The sequence below is a fragment of the Octodon degus genome, unplaced genomic scaffold (assembly GCF_000260255.1).
Source record: "Octodon degus isolate 3935 unplaced genomic scaffold, OctDeg1.0 scaffold00156, whole genome shotgun sequence".
Taxonomy (NCBI): domain Eukaryota; kingdom Metazoa; phylum Chordata; class Mammalia; order Rodentia; family Octodontidae; genus Octodon; species Octodon degus.
Window position 1 is genome coordinate 371352 of NW_004524732.1, and position 8706 is coordinate 380057.

General features: G+C 38.7%; 1 pseudogene; it reads left to right on the plus strand.

Moving 5' to 3' along the window:
- The first annotated feature begins 1529 nt into the window (after positions 1-1529).
- LOC101566623 lies at positions 1530-8357 on the plus strand (annotated as a pseudogene).
- Positions 8358-8706: the final 349 nt, after the last annotated feature.

An 8706-nucleotide genomic window follows, 5' to 3' on the forward strand; every position in this document is an offset into this window, starting at 1 on the left:
TGAACCCAAACAGAATGAATTCACCAGGCAAGGAAAGCAATTAAACAGAGGATAAATAAAGGAAACCAACAGCAGGAAAATTATATGATAAGGATAAGTGAATACAGACTAGTTTTAACCATCAAGGTAAATGGTCTCAATTCACTAATGAAAAGAAAAAAACAGACTGACAGAATGGGTCAAGAAACAAGATTCAACAACATACTACATGTAAGAAATACATTTATTCTAAAAACAAATGTATAGATCAAACTTTAAAGAATGAAAAATAATACTCCATGTGACAGGAGCCTGGAAAAAGCCAGGAGTAGGTAGCTATTCTACTTGCAGACAAAGTGGATTTCAAGCCAAGACTGATTAATAGAGACAAAGAAGGTCACTACATCCTTGTAAATGGAGTAATTCAAGAGAAGATGATAACAATCAGAGGTATGTAGGCACCAAAGCAAGAGCACCCAACTGTAAAAACAAATATTAATGGACATGAAACAATTAAATAAGCACTAACACAACTGTTATGGGTACCACAATGTACCACTATCCAAATAGATCAACTAGATAAAAATTAACAATAAAATATTAGAGCTCAACCAATCTTTTGAACAAATGGGTTTAGCAGATGTCTACAGAGTATTCCACCCCACCATATCAGAATATACATTCTTCTCAGTTGCACATGGATAGTCTCAAAAATAGATCACATACTAGCTCATAGAACATGCTTAGATAAATACATAGGAATTGAAGTTATCCCATGCATATTATCAAACCATAGTGTAATGAAATTAGAAAACAATGGCCAGAGAAACCATAAACACATGGAAATTAAACAACACCTTCCTGAACAACAAATGGCTTGAAATTAAAAAAGAAATTAGATAGTTTCTACAATTAAATGATAATACCAATATAATATACAGAAATCTATGAGCATGTTGAAAGTCCTACGTGGGAGATTTATAGCAGTGAATATGTAGCTCAGGAAAACGAAATAAACAAACTATTTATTTTATTCTATGGATAGAAGGTAAGACAAATTTTATAACAAAATAATAGGAGAATAATAGTTAATACATTACATTTTGTTATCTTTGAAATGGTTGCTCAGGGTGCAAGATATGAGCATAAAAACTTCTCTAATTAATATTAGCACATTAATAATGAACTAACAGACACTAATAGTATAACTGACTTTGATTTTTTCCTTTTTGTCCTGTCTTTTCCCCTTGTATCTCCTAGGATAGCCTAGACCAAACAACTTAAGGTTGAATCCCAATCTTCTAGAAAAGGAAAAGTAAGTCTACCCCAAAGCTCATATGAGGGAGGAAATTTTAAAGATCAGAGCAGAGGTTATCTTGATTATGGCTGCAATGGTCCCTGAGCCTGTGAGGAGAGAGACTGCTACTGACTAGAGACACTTTCTGTGTTCCTGGTCATCTGCAATGGAGGTAGTCCAGCTTTGGATGTCCAGTCTTGAAGCTTTGGAGGAGGTTGAAATAAAGAAGAAAACTGACCCATAATAATAAAGGATGTCTTTAAAAATTCCTAAAGAGTAAAAAAACCAAAAGTGAACATCTCTAGTTCTCTGGAATCTGAAGATATTAGTTTAGAAACAATTCCTACAGATGATATTTCCTCATCTGAGAAGTGTAAAAATCACAGGCAGTTAGCTGAATTAAAAGAACTACTTCATAATATTCATTTACTGAAGATAGAGTTATCTCAGAAAAACATGATGATCAACAATTTGAGTGTAACCTATAATATTCAAAGAATGGAACTTAACAACAAAAAAGGGGGGATACAGATGAATGTCCATTTAGTATCTGTGTATTCAAAGTGGTTAGTGTTGGAGGCCATTAACCAGTATCCATTCTATTCCCTGCTGAGTCAAGTTTATGGCCCTTCTCACCTTGCCCATTCCTTGTGAATTACATGCTATGCCCTAGGGGTTGCACCTTCCCCATTGCCTAGATACCTGTTAACCCCAAGAGCTGAGACTTCCTCATTCCATCATCCCCTATCTATACCCAGAACCTCCCCTAAATAAAGAGGCTTGATCAGAATCTTTGTCTTGCCTCCATTTCTCGCGTCTCCTGTCCTTTGTCCCCTCTTCAATTCCCCACTCCTCCCCCAGGTGACCTTGGTTGACTGACCCGCTGGTTCAGGACAAGTGGCGCCCAGTGAGTGGAGCATCTGGTACAGAGGATTCAGTGACGGAACCGTCCGAGAGAGCGCGCGCAAAAGAAAGCCAGTAAAAGAGAGCCGGCAAGAGAGTAAAAAGAGGCAAAAGAGAGAAGAGGTCTGCACCACAGTTGCCTGCTGTGACGTCTGAACCTCGGTAAGCGGACGGCACCCCTTTCCCCTTTCCCTTGACAATGGACAGGCATTAAGTGAATTAGATATGTAAAAAGTTTGAGTAAAGCATTAAAGGCGCGAGGAGTAAAGGTTAAAATTAAGGATTTGTGTCAATATTTTAAATATATTAAACAAGTTTGCCCATGGTTCCTTATTGAAGGAATTATTGATCAGAGGTGATAGAAAAGGGTTGGTGATGCCCTTAAGGATTATTATGAGACTTTTGGACCTAAAAAGGTCCCAGTGATACAGGGAAGTAAAACTCCAGAGTTCGTGTTCTCTAAAACCGAGGGGTGGATTTTGGGAACAGACGGAGGTTGAGAGTAGAATATTTTATTGGGAAAAGGCTTCTGTCTCAGAGAGGACAGAAGGGAGACCCAAGTGGGTTGCCCAGGAAGATGTCTTTTTCAGTTTATTTTTATAGAGCAAAACCATGAGGGGTTAAGGTAGAGAAAAAGAGGTCTTGCTTAGGTGGATGTGGGGTGGGACAAAACTATGGTCAACCAATGGGATTACAAGCAGCATTGTTCAGGTAAAGTTGATTACGCCCAGGGCCAAATGGGGGCTGGCCTGTTGACTCACTTAGGTCTTTTTAGGTGATTGATACCTATTTAGAATATCAATCCCAGGTGCTACTGTTTTAGCATTTGTTTGGCCTTTAGGTCTTTTAGGTCTGGCTCACATCAGGAGCATCCGACCCTCTCACAGTTACAAGATAACTTGTCTTTTGTGCTGTCTCCTTCAAGGGCCTTGCCCTGTCTGACTGCCTGTTAATATTTCTATCTAGTTCGGCTACCTATAACACCAGTTATGGCCTTTTCTTATTGGAATTTAATTGATAAAATCTTATCCCAGAGACACTGTGACCCGGTTGTTGCTAATGTGATACAAAAAGCTAAAACTCATCTTAAAGGACAAAGAACCCCCTAAGGGTGTGTGCCCTCCTGTAAGGGAACAAAATCTTGAAAACAAAACCAGGAAGCCAGATTTATGTTGAGAATAAAGAGCAAGGAGCCCAGCAGGAGGATTTAAAATGTTGTGAGCTTGGCCAGAAAGAAAGCACCAAGAAAGCTGTAGACTGCAAAGATGGAGCTGAGAGGATCTCCATTGCCAGGAAGGAACCTGAGAATGGAAGGGATGGTCTGAGGGCATCACAGGAGGAGGCAGGTCTCCACCCTTTACAGCCTCAGAACTGCAAAGGTCCGGACTTTGCCTTGAGGGGAAAGCCGCAGAGCCCCTGTTCCAGAATGGCAGTGGCAGTTGCCCAACACAGAGCCATGGCTCCATACACCACAGCCATTTTAAACTGTGGCTGACAATTAGCTTACTCCTGAGGACTGGCAGGCATTAGCCAGAGCCACCCTCTCCAGGTGGGATTAACTCCTATGGAATTCTTCCTGTAAGCAAGGAAGCTTCCACAATGATAGCTTCACTGTTGATGTAGGATTTGTTAGCTTCACCAGCTGCAATCAAATACTTAACTACAGTAGCCCTATTTGCCCAAAAAAGGGACATGTGTTTATATGCGGGGGAAGATTGGCCTTCACATATTTACCTACCAACTGGACAGGACTGTGTGTCATGACAATTGTATTGCCTGATATAGATGTCATCTCTGGTAATGATCTCATACCCCTTCCTCGTTTAGATTAAAACTGCAATTTTCAGACTTATGATATCTACTACTAAACCTCTTCAAATTAAAACTTAACTGCTTATTAAAAATAGAAGTCAGCTTCTCTTTATTATGTATATTAAAACACTTACTGCATTGCCTGGCCCTATTGTCAGCAGTAAACAACAAAAGTTTTGTAAAAAAGTAGTTCTTTTAAATTGCAAATGGTTGGTTCCAAGTGTGGAGGCACATGCCTGGGGGAAGGGACAAGCTGAGATCGGGAGGGGCCTGTGCTCCCATCCACTCTCATCCAAGGCTGACCCAGATCAACATCTGCAAGATAGGTTCAGCTGCAGAGGACTATGTTCCTGGTGCTAAGTAGGTGGGTCATGACCATGAAATGCCATGGCACTAGCATTGACTGTGTGTGTGGCTGGCTTCACAAGTTCTTAAAGCTCAAGATAGTACTTTAGAAGGTAATGTGAGCTCAAGAAAATCCTTTGTAGGTACTAAGACCATCAAGCTGCTCCTAGCAGATGGGCAGCACACCTATGGAGTAAAATCAACCAAAGACAGAGCCCCAGTGCTAAATGGTCTGCAAGTTTTGTTTGGTGTAATCGATGTTGTTTATACAGGGAAATCAAAGTTATAATTCTATCAAACCAAACCATTGCTTAAACCACACAGATTCTTATATTGCACAATTAACCATTCATTTTTGCTAAAAATTTTTAAATTATTAAAAAGAAATAATGGGTTAGAAAATAAAAATTAAAGGAAAAACATTTTAATGGCTTTTCAAATGCAAATGTGGGTGGCCTCCAGGTAGAGCAGCTACCAAGGTGAAATGTTACTGCCGCACATATTTTAAGACTACTTAAAATCCTTTTAATTCCTAATAAGTTTGATTGCTTGTTTTACTATCCTAAATTAAACATGGCATTAAAATAGGACTTTGATATTTTACAAACAAATATAAAGGCTTAAAATAATGTGTAAAAAGCCATGGGATTTAAAGTCACTTGATTTGACATTTAAATAATAAAAGGCCTAATCGTGGCCTCCAAAGGCCAATGTAGGATCAAAATTCTGTTAAAGCAAAAGAGAGTCAATCCTGACATCTTCACTTGTCAATATATACTATTAAATTTTTAAACTTTTACAGCAACAGAAAGACAAACCAGGTAAGAGAAAAAAGGCTAAAAAAGTTCTTTTGGAGAACTCTCCATACTGGACAATGAAAAGGGACTCAGTTCACAACTAACATGGGGCAAAGGGTATGCTTGTGTTTTTCCAGAGAATGCTAACTAACCTATTTGGGTACCAGAGTGTACTGTGAGCTGTACCATGGGGCCAGATCTAAAGAAGAAGTTAACAGCGACCAGGCTACATCCACTCTGGAGCCTATTCAAGAAACAGACTAAATGGAAATCTAAGGTCTAAATAGGTTGACAAAAAACATAAAAATACAAAATATGCATATTAATTATAGATGAAAGATTTCCAATTTTTTCTAATAAGAGATCTGTAATAATTGACAAATAACAAAATCTGACTAGTCTACTTATGAAATTTCTAAAGCTTGTAATATAGTTACTATAATTTAATTTGGCCAAATATTTGAGTGCACTCGATTTTTTTTTAAGGGGTTTATGTGTCAATGTGTTTGTGTGTCTATGTGTTTGTGTGTCTTTCAATGAACAGCTGTTCCTTTTTTTCCTCTTGATGATTATTAATATTTTTATCAATAGGACTTTGTCTTTTCAATAGGCTGATGACTTTCATTAAAAAACAATAGGATGCCAGGGCTGGGGAGATGGCTCAGTAGGATAAGCGCTTGACTGGCAAACGCAAGGATCTGAGTTCAATCCCCTGTTCTGCAAAAAAATAAAAAAATAAAATAAATAAAAAAAACAAAAAACAATTGGATGCCATTAAAATGCAACCTATACAGGTCCATTATCACAGGCTTGAGATGGCTGAATGGGAAAACTGCGCTAGAATACAAACAGCTTATGATGATGAAGGTCCAAAGACCTCTTAGTTCTCCCACCCTTGGTGAGATGGTCAGGCTAGCCAGAGATGGGTAATGAGGGGCAAACACGAGACACCACTCACCGCCTAAGATAGGAACAGGACCTTCTGCTGTCCTTGTCTCCTATGATGGGTAAGGTTTGAGTTGGGTCTGTGTAGAGGATGCCTCGACCTAAGACAGGCACTGACCCCTCAAGGGAATCAGCCATCTACAAAAGCCATATTTTATATACATACATAAAAGTAAAGGGGGATCTGTATGAGGCCATTAACCGGTATCCATTCTATTCCCCTGCTGAGTCAAGTTTATGGCCCTTCTCACCTTGCCCATTCCCTGTGAATCACGTGCTATGCCCTAGGGGTTGCACCTTCCCCATTGCCTAGATACCTGCTAACCCCAAGAGTTGAGACTTCCTCATTCCATCATCCCCTATCTATACCCAGAACCTCCCCAGATAAAGAGGCTTGATCAGAATCTTTGTCTTGCCTCCATTTCTCGCATCCCCTGTCCTTTGTCTCCTCTTCAATTCCCCACTCCTCCCCCAGGTGACCTTCTTTGACTGACCCGCTGGTTCGGGACAGGTTAGGATAGATATATAGTTACATTCTTAATGAATAGAGGGATTTGTTCTAACGGTGTTTGTAAATAGGATATCATGTCCACATCTTGTACAGCAATTAACCACTAGGAAGAAGGTATGCAATGTGTTAATTATTGAAACTGTCCTACCAATTTGATTTGAAACTCTCATTGCTATTTGTTTCTCAATAAAACTATGGAAAAAAATAACTTGAGTGTAGATTATCTTACAAAGATCCAAAAATTAGAAGGGGAACTTAATGATGCACTTCACCAGAAGCAACTACTAACTGAGATTAGACAACCAAATGACTTCTGAACAGAAGAATGTCAGAAAATGTCAAGAACTAATGAAACAAGAAATGGAAACCATTTCTTGGAAATGGAGACAGAAACAACTAGAAGAGACAAATCATCAGCTAAGAGAAAGAACTGGAGATGTTTATGAAAACCTGCATGAACTTGAGTTGACACAAGACCATTATATGAAACTAAAAGCTTTTCCTGAAGATCAGCTTCCCATTCCAAAGTATGTATCTATTTGATTCTATGAACTAGAGAATCTATTAAGAGAAGAAATCTGTGAACTACAGAAGAATTAAGTACAAATTAAGGTCAACTGAAGCAACTGAAAGAGATTTATGAGGAATGTTGAAAAAACTACTCTGAACTTCAAATTAGACATCAACATTTGACATCTAATGTATCAGACATGAAACAATTAATTCAGCAAGATGACTACTGTCAAGAGAACCATGATAAAAATCAAGACTGATCATGATACACTTGAACAAGAAGTACTTGAAGGACCAGCCAAATAACTCAGTGGATTAAAGCACCAGCAAACAGGCACAAGGGCAGGGGTTCAATCCCTGGGCCTGCCATGCCAGCCCCCAGGGTGAGCTGAGATGGGAATTGAGACTGGGTGTGGTGTTGCATACCTGTAATCCCAGCTCTTGAGAGGCTGTCAACAGGCGGATCACTATGAGTCCAATCTAATAGTGAGACCCTGAACACCCTGTTGACCCTTCCCTAAAAATACAGGAGAAAAAAAGAACTACTTCAACTTAAGAGAAAACATGAAATACTTGAAGCCTCTCACATAACTCAAGCTAAAGGAAGAAGTGAATTATCAAAAGAGGTGGCCATTTACACCTACCAGGTAGTGACTTTTCTGCAAAAGGATAAAGACTATTTCAGTCACCAGAATGTGGAGCTCGGGATGTGCTATGCCCATGAAGAGGATCACCTTGAAAGGCTCCAACTTCAACTTGAAGCTACCAAAAGGGCTGAGAAGAGAGGCATGGAAAATATGCAAAATCCAGAAACCATTATAAAGCAGAGTATGAAACTAAATTACATGATGAACTGGAACAAATCAAGTTGAAAACTAGTCAAGAAACTGAGCAGCTTCAAACTGCTTCTAGGGAAATGTATGAAAGGGAAAACAGAACTCTCCATGAAGTAAAGGATAATGCATTGACTGAAAAGGACTGAGCAGTGGTGGCAGAAAGCGATGCTTTAGGAAAACATGATCAGTTCTTAGACAGGTACAGAGAACTATAACTGAGTACAGGAAGCAAGGTAGCAGAATTTCTCCATCAAAGTAAATGAAAATCTTTTGAAAGTAAGCATGTTCAACTTCTACAGGAGGAAACTGTGAGAAATCCTACCCAATGTCAGCTGGAATGTGAAAAGTCTCAGAAGAAATTAGAGGTATTAGTACCGTTTTCTTTCAATATTAACATTGCTTGTAAGCTCCTTAAGTGAGAGTTTACATAGAGCTTTCTTTTCCTGGAGCAACTCACACTGACCTCACAAAAAGACAGGGAAATGTATGGATTTCAGAAAATGTGCACTACAAATGATTGGAGTTGTTGGAAGATAAAGACTGTGTAAAGATTTTGTCCAAAACCATCACCATAATCATACAATTATTTTGGATGTGTTCAATGAGAAAAATGGAAATCTATACTTCAAAAACCTGTAGAATTTTACTGACATATATAAGAAACTCCGTCTTTCCAGAAAAATCTTCAATGTTAGATATTTTCCTGTTTTCAACAAGTAAAAAAAAAAGATCAGTGTACAAATTAATGCAATGGAAATTAAGGAAAAA